Source organism: Notolabrus celidotus, chromosome 2, assembly GCF_009762535.1.
Source record: "Notolabrus celidotus isolate fNotCel1 chromosome 2, fNotCel1.pri, whole genome shotgun sequence".
Taxonomy (NCBI): Eukaryota; Metazoa; Chordata; class Actinopteri; order Labriformes; family Labridae; genus Notolabrus; species Notolabrus celidotus.
This window is the reverse complement of record NC_048273.1, coordinates 27,279,630-27,296,426: the sequence shown is the minus strand read 5'-3', so window position 1 is coordinate 27,296,426 and position 16,797 is coordinate 27,279,630. Positions and strand designations below refer to the sequence as shown.

Genomic DNA, 16,797 nt, shown 5'->3' with positions numbered 1-16,797 from the left:
AGCACTTCACTTCCAATTTAGTTTGGCCTTGAATTCTTAAGCTGCTTTCCCACCACAGGGTCCAATTCAGTACGGTACAGAAGGTACGGTATGCAATTAATTGTGTTTCCATCGTCAAAATTTAAGAGGGTACAAAAATAACCACTGTACTGTCCCACTTTTTCCCCCCCCCACTCTGTTTGGGTACCGAGCATACCTATCTGACCCTAAAGGGCGGAACTACACACACTGCAGTCTGTTGATCAAGAGAGAGGAGGAGGGTTACTGGATTATATCTCCTAACCTAATGTTATTTCATCAGGAAAGTGATTTACCATAATGAATTATGACTCTGTTTTATGTATGTTTTTTATCATATCAGGGAATGCTTCGGGTGTTATACAGGTGTCGGGATTGGTCATATAAAGAAACAATCTTGTTTTGAAATGGTTGCTTAAATTACAGACAGACACCAGCTGAGCGGTGAGAGGGGCACAGGGATGGAGGCAAAGGGAGAGGGAGATTGCACAAGACTAAATATGTCCTGTAACCTGAGGTTATCTAATATTAACACAGCTGTTCTGCAGCAAACATTTTCCATGACAACTTATTTTTTACAAAGAAAGTTCACCATATAGGCTCCAACAAGGCACTATACTATGTGAACTATATGGAACATACTATGATCTCACACAGGACTTGAACTCTGGTGACCTAAATGTCCTGTGTCTGTTTGACAAAACCATCACCAACTACCACCACCCAAAACTGACTAATTCAGAGGACAGTAAACAATAAAACTGGGACTTCATATTAGTACTGGCTATTATGAACTGCATGCATTAAACTACAACCCCTATAGAACAAAGTACAGCTGGAAACTAATCCAAATGTAATGATGCATTTTGCATTTTAGTACTTACACTTCCTAATTCAGGAACAAGAGTGTAATCCATAAAGCTGTGTTGGAATCATTGAGCTACTCTCACACAGAAGCATCACGTGTTGCTTGTCCTGGGAAAGACCAGTTGCTCATAACTGGCCAACAGGGTTGTCTGTTTGTGACACTTGCTGTATTGTCACTATCAGTGTGTCTCTATTGCTTTATGGCATACTGGATATAAAAAAAGTACTAGTTCTTTTCAGAGTTCAGAGTTTAAATCCCACTGGGGATGTTTTTACCTGAAATGATTCAATCAAGCTAATGTAGTGCACTTTAGATACAAGGTTTCACAAACTGGTGGTAAGCCCAGAATTAGAGCCCAAAGCATGAACACCTCTCTTTCTTCTATGTCCCCAGACTTTTCTTCCCTCATAATCTCTCTCTGCACACCAATTTTTTCCATTCTTCTCCATCATCCACAGCTAACACAGACGATCACAGGGGTCAGCCTCCCCCTCAGTCTATAAGGGTTCCTTTAAAAGGCATACTGTAATGCTGGCATCAGACTGATGACCGCAGCATTTCTGCTCCCTGCAGATTCAAGGAAATGGTCTTTTTATTGTCTTGGACTGCCACAGGCTTACTTATCAGACAGAGGCACACACCCCTGCAGTGAAAGAAACACGGGTAAATAGGACACACAATCATGGATGCCTGTAGGCATTTACAGTAGGGACACACCGGCACACATATGTTAGCGCACAGATTACAACAGTCCAGCCAACTTGTTAACTTGTTGTAACATGCATGGGCAAAATTATTATTTACTATTTTTTATTATTACAGACACCAAAACCGATGTTCACAATGAAACCACTTTTAGATGGGAACATGATCAACAAAGTGGTCGATATCTTGAGTCCTTTAGCTGTACTTTAATGAGCATTATCTATTTGAATTGTGCACCAGCTTTGTGCCAACATCACTGTGCACAGGAACTCAGGTGGCATCTTTCTTAAGTTATGACATCATGAATTTATAGTAATTATTGAAAGAAAAAACGAAAGAAGAGAGATAGAAAGAACTCTGATTACCAAGCTATTAAACCCACAAGCCTTTTCTGTTCCTTATGTAATGAAGCATAACAGTATCATATTGGCATTTATCAAAGCTAACATGGACCAAGCTTTGTTCCTGAAATATCGTTCCGATAATATGGGCCAGCCAATACCGGTCAAGCTTTACACGTGCACTTTTACAGAAGAAAATAAAAAGATTCTTAAAGACAAATGTCGCTGCTCAGAGCAAAAACAAAAGCGACACACCGATGGAAAGAGGAACGATGCTCCAGGATACACTTTCCCAGCAGTTGGTCCATTTCCTTTGAGATTATTCCACCAAAGCCAAACAAAGCCTGAAACAACCTGACAAGGGAGGAGGGAGGAACTGAACAGAGAGCCAAAGGGGGAAGTCTCACACAGCAAACACACAGACACACATATAAAGTATTTCTCCTATGCTCTACTGCTGATATTACATCCACTGGAAGAGAAGTAGACGAATTCCTCTGTTCTGCTTTGCTATCTTATCTTGTGGTATTGCTGTAATAAGAAGCCTCGGCAGCTTTCATTTGCCTTCATCCTCACAGCACAGTGAGAAGGACCTGTGTGATTACAGGAGCTGTGGTGAGCTATGGCCAGAGGCTGCATGTTCAACAAGCTTATCAGCTGTACTGCTGCTGTCCCAGCAGGGAGAGGAGAGGAGAGGAGAGTCAGAGGTAGGGAGGAGAAGACAGGTATTCCTCAGCTTTCACAGAATCAAATAAGAAGACAAACAGAATTCAAACTCGGACACACACTGACTGTTATTTCCACTTCCTTCATCTGCTGCTTGTTGTTGCATAGTTTCTCAGAGCCTTTCAAGTGTTTTGTCTCACAAGAAGTCTATAATGGAGGATTATTCACTTACAACTATAAAAGCTAAACAGGAAATTAAAAAATCTCACAAGCTGGATGGTGTTTCTGGTGCTTTGGCAAATCATGTAAGTGGTTGGAAAGCAATCAGTTATCTGCTAAAATCCTACATCGTTTATCCAAAATTTAAGGAGGTGTTCAAACAGAAAGTCAAATTCAGGTTAACCAACAAAGGGAAGAAAACAATCACAAAAAGAATGAGAACATTTTTTTTTAACACGGCTAAACACAGTATCACAGAGTCTGTGGGCAAACAATGTCAAATTAGTTAACATCCACATACCTGTCCTGGTTACACATTGTAGGCTGTGTCAAGATAACCAGACACAAACTACATACAACTTTATTTCCATCTTTAAGATCAAAATAATACCAGATAACATAATAAGATACAATCAGTAGCCTGTGCTTGTTTACATCTGGTTAGTAGAGTATCATAGCCTTACGTCAGTGGCCATTAAATGTAGCTAGGGGCCTGGGGTAGCTAAATTGACTGGTACTTATATAGCACTTTTCTAGTCTGTCTGACTACTTAAAGTGCTTTAACACTTCTCATCACATTCACCCATTCACACCCATTCACTCACAGACGGTAGAAGCTGCTAGAAAGTAGGGACCATCAGCATTAGCTAATCTCATACGTACACATTCACACACAGCTGAACAACAGAGGGAGCAATTTGGGGTTGAGTGTCTTGCTCAAGGACTTGAGCTTGAGGCTGGCTCCAGAAGTACCAGAAGTCACATACACATGAATGGGAAAAAGCTGATCTTTACAGCAGAAATAAACATGTTTAAAGCCTGGTACAAAAGAAGAGTGTAGTCCGGATAGCTCATTTCTCGATCGGCTCTCACTGTGAGGGGGGTGAATTTTTTTCTAACGCAGCAATTTTGAAGATTTTGAAATTACGAGTCTTCCAATGAGAGGCACAGCTAACTGCGGGAACACTGTAGCTGTTGGCTAGGAGGCTCAAAGCCCGCCTCTTTACGTCACAATCGCTCGACAGCAGCAATATGGCTGCTGCCGACAATTGGCCTCAAACAGCTCTTCAGAAACAGATGGGTGACGTCACGGATCCTACGTCCATATTTTATACAGTCTATGGTTCCAACTAGCAAGGGTGATGACATTTAATCATTTAGTCGTCTAGATACGCACATTCCTGATCTCTACCTTTGGTGTTACTTAGTCTTGTGATTTTTAAACTTCACTTCCCACTTACAGGCCGGTGTTTCTCTCTGTGGTCTCTTGACAGCACACCAAGTTCTTCCTTCTGCACTAGCTGTGAACATAAAACTTCCTCTGTCAGACAGCTTACCCCGACAGAGATGAGCCAGATACTGAGTCGAGTACTTCAGAAGAGTTTATTCCATCTGCACTAAGTATTCTCTACAAATGTCCCCCTGAGTTTATGCCATCTGAACAAATTATACATCGCCAGTGGAGGGCTTTTTGAAAAAAGACCTGCATGAAAATGCAGCTGAAAGTGTCCAAGAGCAAACCTTCAGCTTGTGAACTAATGTAGCCACACTAGAGGTAAATAAACCTGTTCCCAGGGTTGATGAAACAGAAGTAGCAGTATCTTACAATCCTCGTCCCTGAGCCTAAAGACAAGTTTGAATGCACCGCTGCTTTAGCTGCTTACATTTGCTATTTTCTATACGTTTCAGCTGCAGTAATCGCTCCAGTGTTTAGCCAACAACTCAGCTTTTAAAATGCTTTCAGACCTGACCTAACGTGCCATGACTCACTTTCATAAATATTTCAATCTAGGAAGCAGCTTTTACTTTACTTGAAAGGTCTTTAGAAATATCCCAAACCTATTCACTCATGTAATATTGAGCACATAATTCCAGCCTCAGCTCCATGCCATTTTATTATTTTGTCCTTTCTTACATTTTATTGGTTTATGCAGCCAATTTCTCTTTTCAGAGTGATTTCTGCGAGTACTTCATTTATATTCCACATGGCTATCTATTCAATAACCAGATCACTAAAGCAATCAGGGGAATTCTCTGTCTCATCTCCTACACAACACGCTGTTTCCCTTCACTCCATGCAAATGCCCTTTTTTTTGTTCCATAGGTTGGTAGCCAAAATTGGATTTCCCTACCAGCACCTGCCTGAGAATTCAGATGGATTTGGAGGCAGGGAGGAAATCTTTATGTCTAAACAAAATGAAAAGACTGCAGGGGGGAAAAAAAGAGGCAAGAGATGTGAGGTGAGCTGCTTCACATGGGAGTGAGTATGAAGAGTCCAGTGTTCAGCAGTGAAGAGGTTTGGAGGTGTGATGCTGGTCGGCATAGAGAAAGGGAAGTCTGCTGCTACAATCAAAAAATGCAGGGTCAATAACTGTCAGAGAGAAAGAAGGACGGGAAGAGAAACGTGCCCAAGTCCAAATGGAAACTAAAGGAAAATGTAACAGAAAAGGGACAGAAGACAATAACAGAATGAAAATATGTTTCAGTAATGATTTATTTCAATTGAAAACTACTTCTTTGTCACAACACATGCATACAGGATGTTCTCATGATCTCCGGGGACTCATTTCCACCTAAACTAACCAGAACTTTTCACCCTAGAAGTTTTTCAGCCTGTTTGAATTAATTCTGCAAGCACCTGACAAATTAGACCAGTTCAATGTTCCTGTAGTTTTGGAAAGTCATGGAGCCCCTGAGGGGACATGGAGAAAAGATTTTCTCTTAAGATGCATCCTGAGAAACTCTCAAAAGCATTTCATTCAGGTTACTTCCTACTTTCAATCACATCACAGTGGAATATTAACAACAGCGGAGTGCACACTCCTGACAGAGACTAAATAGATTTAATTTTGAGCAGGGCCTCAGATATGAAGATATCAGCATGGTTTTCACACAAGTGAGAGATATTCGTAGAGAATACCCTCGTATTGTTGTCTATGGTACTCGTAACTGTCCTCTGTAATGTTGGAAAGATTTTCCCTAACTCAGCCTCCTTTGGTCAGTAACTCATCATCAGGTTTTTATCATTGCTTTGAAAAAACCAACACTTCTTTTTAACCATACGAAGACAGCTCGGGGGTACAACCCAATCTCTATGAACTGTCCTGGGAGCTCAACATCATACGTTTGCCTTAATGCACGGAGGGATCATCTATAAAGTGCAGTCCATTTCACATACAAAATGAAAAGAGCCATGAAAACAGAATCATTAACTATGTCTTCAATAAACGCAAAGTCAAAATAAACACAAACATCTTGTCAATGAAGGGAATAAACATTTTCAGTATTGCACTTTGTAGACAGTCCCTTCACACTAAACTCTCTCAGCTGGCTGAGCACAAAGGGAAATGTAAAACATTTTGCAAGAGACCCCTTAAGTTTCTTTTCCTCTATGTCCTTTAACAGGATCTGTATAAACTACTCCCCCTGACAGGTCATTTTTTAGGGTTTAAATATTTTTGTCTTGGAACATTGGCACATAGAGACACATAAGATGATGTGCCTGAGAAACTCACAATGTCAGGATGAAGACTAAAGGCTGATTTATACTTCTGCGTTGAATCAACGGCGTACCCTACGCCGGGGGTCCGCGTAGCTCCCGTACCTACGCAGAGGCCTACGCACGTAGCTGACGTGCACCTCCTCCAAAATGTAACTACGCGTAGAATCGACGCGGACCACAAGCCCTGTGATTGGTCCACTCGGCGGCTTTGTATTTCCCGCATTTACAGCACTTCCGGGATCCCGGACATCGGCCACACATCGGCCGTGTATTTCATGTCCTCCTCTCTATTCTTCATGTAATCATGTCTGTATGATAAACAACAACATGTATCAGCTGTAGATTAACATAACACGCTCTGAATAACCATGGAAAAGTAAACAGAGATCGTAGCGGGGCCGGAAGGAGGAGACCGGCTATCAGAGAGACCACACTGACCTCTAGCGTTTAGGAGGAGAATTGCAGCACGACACGGACACATCGACGCACAAGTATGTGGGGCTCATGTCCGCGTCAGCCCCTGCTGCGTAGGGGAGACGCAGAAGTATAAATCAGCCTTAAGGGTCATACAGCTGTAATGTAGTGGGAACAAACGGATGGTGCAGTCAGAGAATATATATCGACTTTTACACTACCAAAAGACACAAAAGCAACCAAACATGCAACACAACAAAAGGACGTGGAGCTGTACATGTATGTCTACTATATCTATTTCAGAGAACCTATCTTGTCTGCAAGTCTCAGTTTCACTGTAATTGGTAAATCAAACAGAGGCTGCACATTGTTCAAAAGCAGTAGAAGGAACCAAATAGGAAACACATGAATCACAACCACTTGGTCTAAACATTGTTGAATAACATTAACATTATACAGATTTGTAAATAGAAAAATGTTTCTCTGCTGAATGGAGGTCCAGTGTGTAACTTTGGATGCATTTGAGGACGACAGAGAAAACCTAAACTCTGTCTCTCACAACACATTGTCAAATGATTTTTTGATTTTTCTAACCTTTGAATACTCACTATTGTTGCCTGTTGCAAATCCACATCCACCAACACAAATTTTGCATCTTGCAATACACAGAAAACACTTGTTGGCCACAGAGGACCACCCACGTTATATTCAGCTGCAATGGATTAAGATCCTGTGTCTACAAAGGAAAGATCGACCTGAGATTGTTGTGAGGAGAAGCTAAGAACAGATTATCACAGATGGTCACACAGACCAGCAGAGAAAAGCCAGAGGTCTCTTCCTTGTCAGCCTTCTTGTGTATGAAATTTAAAATTCAGAATATTACATGGGCAATAGTTCAATAATGGAAAATGAAAGTTAACCCAAGCGTGGACAGAGAGAGGACTCTCAGCTCTTAGTACAATAAAAAAAGAAATCCATTCTTGCTTTAGTCAGAGTTGTCTCCTTCAGAACTTATCATTTATCTCACATCAAACATTTCAGAGGCATTTCCATTAGCAGAGGGCATCATAAATATCGCCTATCAAGGTTTCTCCCGTTAAAAAAAGCCCAAGATTGAGAGAGTGATGTCAAAACAGCTTTGAGCTAATTACACATTTCTTTAATGCTGCAACAATATCATTCAACTACTCCACAGAGGGAAATAATCGAATCCTCTGTTTTTCTTTAGGAGGGATCAAAGTTTAAAAGATCTCCTCTTGTCTTCTGTTTCATCACAAGGACTCAGATAAATTTCACTCATCTGGTGACGTCAGAAAGTCCTTCATGCTGTTAGAACAGGACATGAAGTGAAGCCGTTGGCTTATAGGTTTGCATTTAGCTGTCTTTGATCGCTCAGGAAAAAACACCTGAAATTGACCTGAAATTCTATCATTCCAGCATCACACATTCTACATCTGACTGCTTTTTGTATTAAGAGAAATCAGAAACAACACACAACACTTCCTTTAAATGTTGGCACCTGGCTTTTTGTGCTCATGCCCAGGTGAGGGAAAAAATGGCACCTCCACTCCAGCTCAGCCGTTGTGAATACTGACAGTCTTACAATGGCACATGGAAGCTGTGATGTAGGTCCACCTGGATTCATGTCAGCTCCACAGGAAAAAAGCAGCAGAGGAAACATGATGCAGAGGCTGAGTGGCAGCTTGTTTACCTCCGGATATTTATTTCAACTTCAGGGGAGGAGGGGGTTAGTTGGAAGAACTTGAAAAAACCCCGGCCCCTTGGCTTAAAGCAGCAGGAGATCACTGCCAGCAAGGAAGTCTGAACACTGCCCAGTTGGCTTCACGCACCAACACATGGCTCACTGATGTATCTGCAGCTGCTTGTTCAGTTATGTCAATATTGAGTGACAGTCTTTTCAGCCACTTTCCCACATGCACTGCGCTCATATCATCTGGAAGTGGCGCACATGTGACTGCAAACAGACAAATCTGTTCCATGCCAGCTGACTAGGAGGTGGAACATTATCTGTGTGAGCAGGGTGACATGATTTTTTTCACACTGAGTGAAGTTTCCCTGTTTTTACTCTCTACTGCTCATCTCATTTCACTCTATATTTTGTCCACTGCTGTCTTTGTCTTATAGAATCATCCATAAACATGGTTTATTTCTATTAGAGCTGCAACTAACAACTGTTTGATAGCTGTCCAATCATCATAAAAGTTTTCCCGGCTGTTTCATAGCAGATGAGGAGGAACAAAAGACTTGAGGAGAGAAAAATATGAACTCCCATTTGAGATAAAGATTTTAAAATGATGGACTGAAAATGCAAAACTCACAGTGTTGCTTTAATGTTGGACCGGGAAGTTGAACGTCACCATGCCATCACCTCAAAGGCTTGTGCATTACTGACGTGCTCCCATGAAAAGAAAGTTCAGGTTTACAGATCCGGCAGGCAGCTCTTTTCTTTGCGGCATTGGGGAAAATGCTCCTGGAGTTCAGATATTTTATGACACGATGATGTTGCATCGGTTGCCACCATATTGCTTTGTTCTGTCATTTCAAGGTTTTGCATGGCTTCTAAACCCAGGACAGTAAAGATGCAAGATGTCTCACTCCTCAGTATTGCATTTTGCTATGTTTTGTGAACCTGTTGCTTTATGGAGGCTGTGTTGCACACGCCACTCTCTGCAGAGATGGTAAGGATGCAACTGTGTGCGTGCACCAACCATGCATGCAGCCTGTTACAGTCGCTCCTGTTCTTCTTTCTGATTTTTCTTCTCTTTCTTCATCATACTTTGTAGGATTTTTCTCTGGCAGTTTGTGCAAGTTGTGACCTCCTTTGGCCCTCCGTTGGTGAGAGTTGTGGACTGCTTTTCACAATGAAATCACCAACTTTAACTTTTACTCGCATTACTGTTGCCCGGCAACCCCGCTTTGTTTTTGTTTTTACCCATGTCCAGCTGGTTGAGCTGAACCGCTGGATATTCCTGCAGAACTCTGGAGATTTAGGACGCATAAAGGCAGAGGAGGCATAGAGCTACGAGGAGGAGAGCTGGTACAAGAAGATGGAGGTTTATAGAGAGGAGATCGAAGCCGTGTCTCTCCTCTCTCATCGTGGGCAACATGAGATCTCTGGCTAATAAGATGGGCGAGCTCACAGGACTTGTCAGGAGTCAGACAGAGTTTCAGAAATGTATCATGTTGTGTTTTACAGAAACATGGCTGCATCAGGATATTCCCGACCACAAAGTATCCATTGACAGCTTCTAGACAGGGGTAGCACTGAGAGCGCTGTGGGCTTCCAACCAATATATGTGCACAAGGAGATCTCACGTCATACTGGTAGCTGTTTACACCCCCCTCTGCAAACCCGACGACTAATATTGTGTATAGGAGCAACTGTAATGGCTGAATTTCCCTTCCCCGGATAAAGTATTTCTGATTCTGATTCTGAAGATGTCTCACTCCTCAGCAATTTGACTCCCAAAAACGATCTCATGTCTGCGCACAGCATAAAAATGTGCGATGACGTCACCAACAACTCTTCAACTTTTAAATTGAACTGTGACTGATTTTGTCATTGGTTTTTGTCAACTACATCAAGGGATCACTGCACTGCTATTTTCAGTCAGCCTAGATAAGTCCTCCTCCGGCTTGGGTTACCTTGAAACTTGGAAAAAGTAGGTGAAAATATACCAAAGTTTGCACTTGTGGACTGTTTCTAATGCAGAGTTCAAAGGTTCAGACACCGAGAGCTCTTCAACAAACATTAAGAATGACTTAAAGCTGTGAATTTTTCATACAGAGAAAGTTAATTCTGTGTTTTTGCCTGTTTGTGTCAGACTCTCTTCCAAACCAAGCCACCCCTGCAACCCCCTCTTCATCTTTCCTGCACACTGATCTGAAACACATGATTTCAGATGAACCCCCCTGAAGCACTCTCTGTATCAGCAAACACTGTGACACACCGCCAAAGTTAGCCCAGGCCTCTTCCTCACTCTGAACACACACGGTTTCATTCATGCATGCTCTCACGCAGGTGTAACCGTGCTCAGACAGCTCATTTGAACTCATACAGAGGATAAAACAGGACGGGCTGGCAGGCTGCACGCACTGATACAGGCTTTGCTGTGCGAGGCGAAGTTACTGTAATTGGAGTGCCTTTCAAAGTCTCAGTTTCTCCGGGAAAAACGGTATAAAAGCTGACAGCATTTGCTGGATTTCTCTTTGCCGAGCTCACGGGCCGATGCTCCGCCCGCAGCTACACAACTCCCAGCTCAAGCTTCAGAGCTGCACTTTTTTTTAATACTCCATCACTTTTGGTTAGTCAGAGCAGGAAGTAAGCTAGGCTCAAAGAAACAGACACTTTTAAGCTAAACGGCTCAAATACTTCAGTGAAACATGAGAATAAGTTTGAAATAATACAAGTGAGGAAATACAGAGATTCAGTTTGATCAGTGAAAGCTTTTTATGTCCTGTTATAAAACTCAAACGCTGCAAGGCTAATTGACTAACCTTTCATTTTCTACTTTCAGCAGTACAGGAGGTTGTTGAAATGGTGAATAGTGTTAAAAGCTTCAGAAGTGAGCTTAATGTCATAGAGAGGTGAAGTTTTTTCACTGAATTGAAGGAAGCATGAAACCAGATTAAGAGGAACACTGACTCAAACCCTTGACACAGAAAGACTAATGATTACGAAACATTAATGATAATCATTGCTGACTAAACACTCATTATCTAAAGCAGAGCAGCTCAAACTTTGTGCCGGGCCCTAACAAGGCCATAGGGCCAAACCTCTGGTGGGTCAGCACATGACAGGACTGCTAATACAACTTAATGAGAGCTGGTTTCAGGATGTGACTCATTTTCTCAGTGGGCTGAACAAGTTCACTACGTGCTTGAAACAGGCACACACTGCTTACTGCACTGTCTGCATGTCTCATGTGGTTTGATAATACTATTTGTTGCTTTTAACCTTCAGTAAGTTTGATAAGGTAGCATTCTTCTGTTGTCTCGATAAAATATTTTAGATTTTTTATCTAGGCTTTAGATAGGGGTTATCCAGGCTTTAGATAGGGATATAGTGATTTATAAAGCATAAAGAGCATACATTTCACAAAGTTTCAAAGTAAGTTGAATGTTTGAGTCAAGAGAAATTCATCACAATGCCACATCATCCAGCTGCTGAACCAGATGCATACAAGTGAGATCCCCCATAGAACAATCTGTAGTGTGAACAGGTTAATCCTTCTGTTGTTCTCCAAATTGTGTTATTATACGGCTCCCTTTCTGATATTCTAGCTGTGTAAGATGCTTAATTCTGATTGGTCAAAGCCCCTTGACGACGGTTATTAACTTTCACTAAAATGAGCAACACCAGAGGCAAACTGATCACACCTGCAGCAGAGCAGGTGATTGAATCCTTGGGGTAAAGGTTGCTACAAAGAAACTGAAATAATGAGCGGTGGTGATGTGACAATGTAACAAACATAGCGGTGTGCAACAGTGTAGCGGTGAGCGTACAAAGAAATGCAAACAACACAGGAGACTTGATTAAGTTGAGTTAATCTGAGCTACTTCAACTCATGAACCCCAGTGTATAAACTAAACTGGAGCTAAAGGCACAAACCACTAAGGACAGTGTCACGTCGGGCAGGGTCTACATTAGCCAGTACTTACAGGCTATTAGCCGGTTTCACGTGCAGTTGTCCGGCATATAGAGATATCATCGGCCAAAATGTCCGGTGGAAAAAATACGAAATATAAATAACCACATTGCTCATAATTTAAGCTGGTGTTTTTCCCTTTAAAATTCACGTGAAAAAATTGAATAGTCTTATATTCGGAGACTACACTTTTACATACCAACATTCGTTTATGAGTGTGCAGTGAAAAAGCAGATTTTTTTGGGTGTCACCCAAACACCACACATCACTTTAACTGATTGACAGCGGCGTGGAGAAAACAGTCGGACCTGAATGCTCAAAGACATCAGGAAAACGCTTCCCCACTGATGATGGGTGCGCGAAAATTTGAGTAACCACAGCTCCATACTTTGACAAGCTTACAGAAAACCTAATCGATAATTGATTTAAATCTTTAAATGTGATTTTCTGGATTACCGTGTCAGTGTTTTTACTGTTTTATTGCTAGTAAATGTAAGTTATTTAGCAGACAGGGCTTTCTGAGTGTATGTCTGACAGTTGTTCTATATGGTTGAAATTCTGGAATATCACCGGCCAAACTGGCCGACATACAAAAAGCCTACCTTAAACTCTGACGTGGGTGTCTTGTCTCACCCTGTCGAGATTCTATTTCCTATAATCACCTGCTAACCATACATTATCCCTTACATAACAGCTGCTTGTTAACATCCTGGAGTTGAAAAAAATTCCTTCCTTTCAAGTTATAGTTTTGTTTCTGTTGGTGTGACGTTATAAAGTTATGCTTCATGCATTAAAAGCATCTGTTCACCAGTCTTTGTTAAAAAAAAAACCTGTTTGAGTAATAAGTATGATTACACTGAGGCTTTGAAGATGTCTTTAAGTAAAGGATGATCACAAGGTTTTCACATGCAGCAGTGCTTCTGTGCATACAGGACATAACTGAATCTGTTTCCTTTGAACTTGAACTGTTCTTACTCCTCATCACTTTACTGAGTGGGTGTTTCTGTTTCTGTGCCTCTCATTACCGATCTCCTTTTCTGTAACTGCACCGCTCCTCTCCTCCGGAAGCTCCAGCTGTTACCCTTCAGCAACTGGTCACCATGGTAACACACACCGGCATACTGGACTTTCGCTGTCATCAGTGTGTAGATTGAAGGACCTCTCTCATTCTTCCTCCTGATCCCAGCCTGATTTGCATAATGTGAAGAATGGTGTTGATGCGGAGCGGAGACAAGTTGGCTGCGTTTCATGCTTGACTAAGAAGTGATCCGCAGATGCGAGGCTGAGTAATTGAAAAAAGTAAACAGGAACATTGTCACAGCAAAGGTGAAAATGTGTGTTAATATGTGTGTGTGTGTGTGTGTGTGTGTGTGTGTGTGTGTGTGTGTGTGTGTGTGTGTGTGTGTGTGTGTGTGTGTGTGTGTGTGTGCTCTCCCTCTCCTCCTGACTACCAGCGTGAGAGATATACTTTTTTATCTCTCCTGTAGGTGTGTGCGCCTGCCTCAGTGTGCGCCTGCCTCAGTGTGTGTCTTCATGTTTACCCTGGATGACCTACAGAAGTTTTCCCTCCTCACTTCCAGCTCCATGCTCCACCGTCTCCCGGGGAGTTGTTATTGGCAGGCAGAGCTGAAGGGAACACTTGAGCGTGTAGGGAACAACATACAGGGAGAAAAAAATCCTAAATCTGGAGCTCAGGCTGGAGAAATGGCTGAAGATGAGTTTTGTTTTCCATTTATCCCTCATTCAACCAGATCCTCTGATTACGGCCGATATTGCTTTCGCCAAAAACAGGCTTTAGAACACTGCAGAAATATTTCCTCGGGGATGTTACTGAATACATGCACACTAATTGTAGCGAGGAAACAATCCGCACCATCAGTCTTCTCAGATATCTCCTCGGGGGCCAACAGTTTATCACGCATGATGCCTCGTAGAGTACTTGGATTACACGGGGAAATGTTTGGCATGCTGGTCTATATACAGCAGCACACATTAAAACTGATCCTACACACTGTAAATAAACTGTATTCCAATGCTTGTGTAATAAAGTAAACCCCAAAGCACTGCAGCAAGCGTCTAAGTATCCCTGTTTACCTTGGTGACAGTTCAGTGTCATTTTATCCACGCCAGGATGGGAAACAAGCTCAACACAACATACATCTATGCTGCTCAATAATAACAGAGAATATAGAGTGGAGTTGTTCTGCAAAGATGATATATCTGAGACAGGAGTTTTCACTTTTTTACTTTGTTTGCGCCTCTTTTTTGGTACTCAGCCTTCTCTCTTGGCATGTATCTGCGTGCTACTGCCAGTATGAGGTCATCCAACACCCAGCAGGTGCTACTGTATGGTATTGAAAAGAAACTCTGAAAAGCAGGAGCACACACACAACTGTCTGTGCTGCTGTTTGAGTTTTCAGCAGGTAAAAATAAATCCCAAGTAAACGTCAGAAAAAAAGTTTTGAAATCAGCTTGTAGAAGAAGAAATAAAGCAAGATGTAATTCGAATGACTGCAGACCAAGACAGTTCAATGTTGCTTATCTTGTGTAATAGCAATTATAGTGTAGAAACTAATACTAAGCCAAAATTAGACTTATTTTGGCACCCACAGCCGTCGTCCTCTTGAGAGCATTAATACATCTAAGACTTTTTTCATCCAAATGTCAATGATTTAAAAAAAAATGTAAGAGTGACTCTGCTCTCTGAAAGGAATCATGGTAATTTTAAAGTTGGGTTGGAATTTGCATAATTAAGAATGTAAATAACTGATGAGTACATTACTCATAGGATGCAAACATAGTAATCCTTTTGGGGAATTGCAAGAACATCAACTTAAAGTTCTTGTTTTTGCTCCAGTGGTTTTCTAAGCATCTGACAACATTATAGAAGGATCCCCATAGAGATGGAGCATTGAATAAGTTATATTCTGTCTAATGTTTTTTAATCAGAGCAAGCCAATACGTAACTGTCTTGAAAGACACCAGAGCTACAGATTCAGATACACAGAGTTAGGAAAAATAAATAATTTTTCAGTTTTTAATCTGTAGATCGTGGGAGTTCTTGGTCTGCGATGTCTTGCTTTGTTAGCTTGAATATGTCACAATCTAAATGATGAAAGCAGCAGCACAAACTGAAATGAAACATTCTGCAAGTTAGAATAACTTCTTGTTAACACAGTCAGTTCTCCTTGAGCAGAGCAGTCTAATGCCAACAAAAATCGTCCTCTAACAAAATCACAGTTTTTTGACACTTTAGATCAATTTGAAAAGCACAAGCACTGCTAATGGACGACCTCTGAATGACAGATGGAGAGATAACCTTCCATTAAAACCAAATTACTGTTCAGCTAAAGCAATCAGTTGAATCAGTTTCCACAGATTTTGTAGCGATCGGTCAATTAGACCCTATATAATGTGATAACAAGGTTCAGGGTTTTTTAATACCAGCAGGAGAAAATAATCCCACATAAATAGAATAAACAGTGATGCACTTTGAATGAATGTGCTGCCTATGGGAACAGTCAATTAAGCTTGTTTTTTTTATCTGTATTCCATGTACACAATGCAAATGCCTGAAAGCATCTCTTTAAAAATGCAATTACACGTCAAAGCTACACAGACCACAAGCCCTGTGATTGGTCCACTGGGTATCATCAGAATTTCCAACATTTGCAACATTTCAAGTATTGCATCACATAGGCCATACATTCCATCTCCTCCAACGTCTCCTTGCTTTTCATCTTAATAATCAATAATTGTGGTATGATCAGCTGCTCTATGTTTATCAGCCCCAACCCCAAGATAAGACATTCCTTTGAACAAACAAGCAGAGAATGTAGCAGGACTAAAAACTGGCGATATGATTGGTTGAAAACTGCACTGCCATTAGCATTCGGTGGAGTATTACAGAGCAATGTGGACACTTCAACGCACAAGTATGTAGGGTTTATGCCAGTGGCTACAGGGGAGAGTCAACACAGATGTATAAACCAGGCTTTCGTCTGCATATGTGCAAACTTCTCAGTATATTGTGTGTACTCTTTGAAATACTCCTTTATCCCCCACAACCACTGAACACTGAGCTCTTTATTTCTTTATAATTACAGCAGCTTTTTTACTACAGAAGCAGTGATACCTTTCATCAATGCAATACAGCAAGCTCCTTCTGCCAGTTCAGGAAGAAAAAGTACATCACTCTTTTTTGACACACCAGATATCAAGGTTTTGGAGTGAAGCTCCTCAAGGTCTTTCCAACACAGCTACGAGCCCCTCTTGTGACGAGGAGTCTCTATCCTCTCTCCTGTCCATCTTCTTTTTACTTTCTTTAACAATTAATCTCAGTGACTTCACATTAGAGCTCTTTTCCTGTACCGTCACTCTAAAAGTTTCCTCTCC

The 16,797-nt window shown here is 41.4% G+C and overlaps 1 protein-coding gene and 1 long non-coding RNA gene across 2 annotated transcripts in view; one reads left to right on the top strand and one right to left on the bottom strand.

Annotated features, from left to right (window-relative positions):
- Window positions 1-16,797, bottom strand: part of LOC117832707 (carboxyl-terminal PDZ ligand of neuronal nitric oxide synthase protein-like) — a 224,937-nt gene that overhangs the window by 162,508 nt on the left and 45,632 nt on the right. The window lies entirely within an intron of this gene.
- LOC117832713 lies at window positions 13,414-14,465 on the top strand. The gene is made up of 2 exons (XR_004635243.1): window positions 13,414-13,728; window positions 13,890-14,465. It is a non-coding gene; the product is annotated as an uncharacterized LOC117832713 (long non-coding RNA).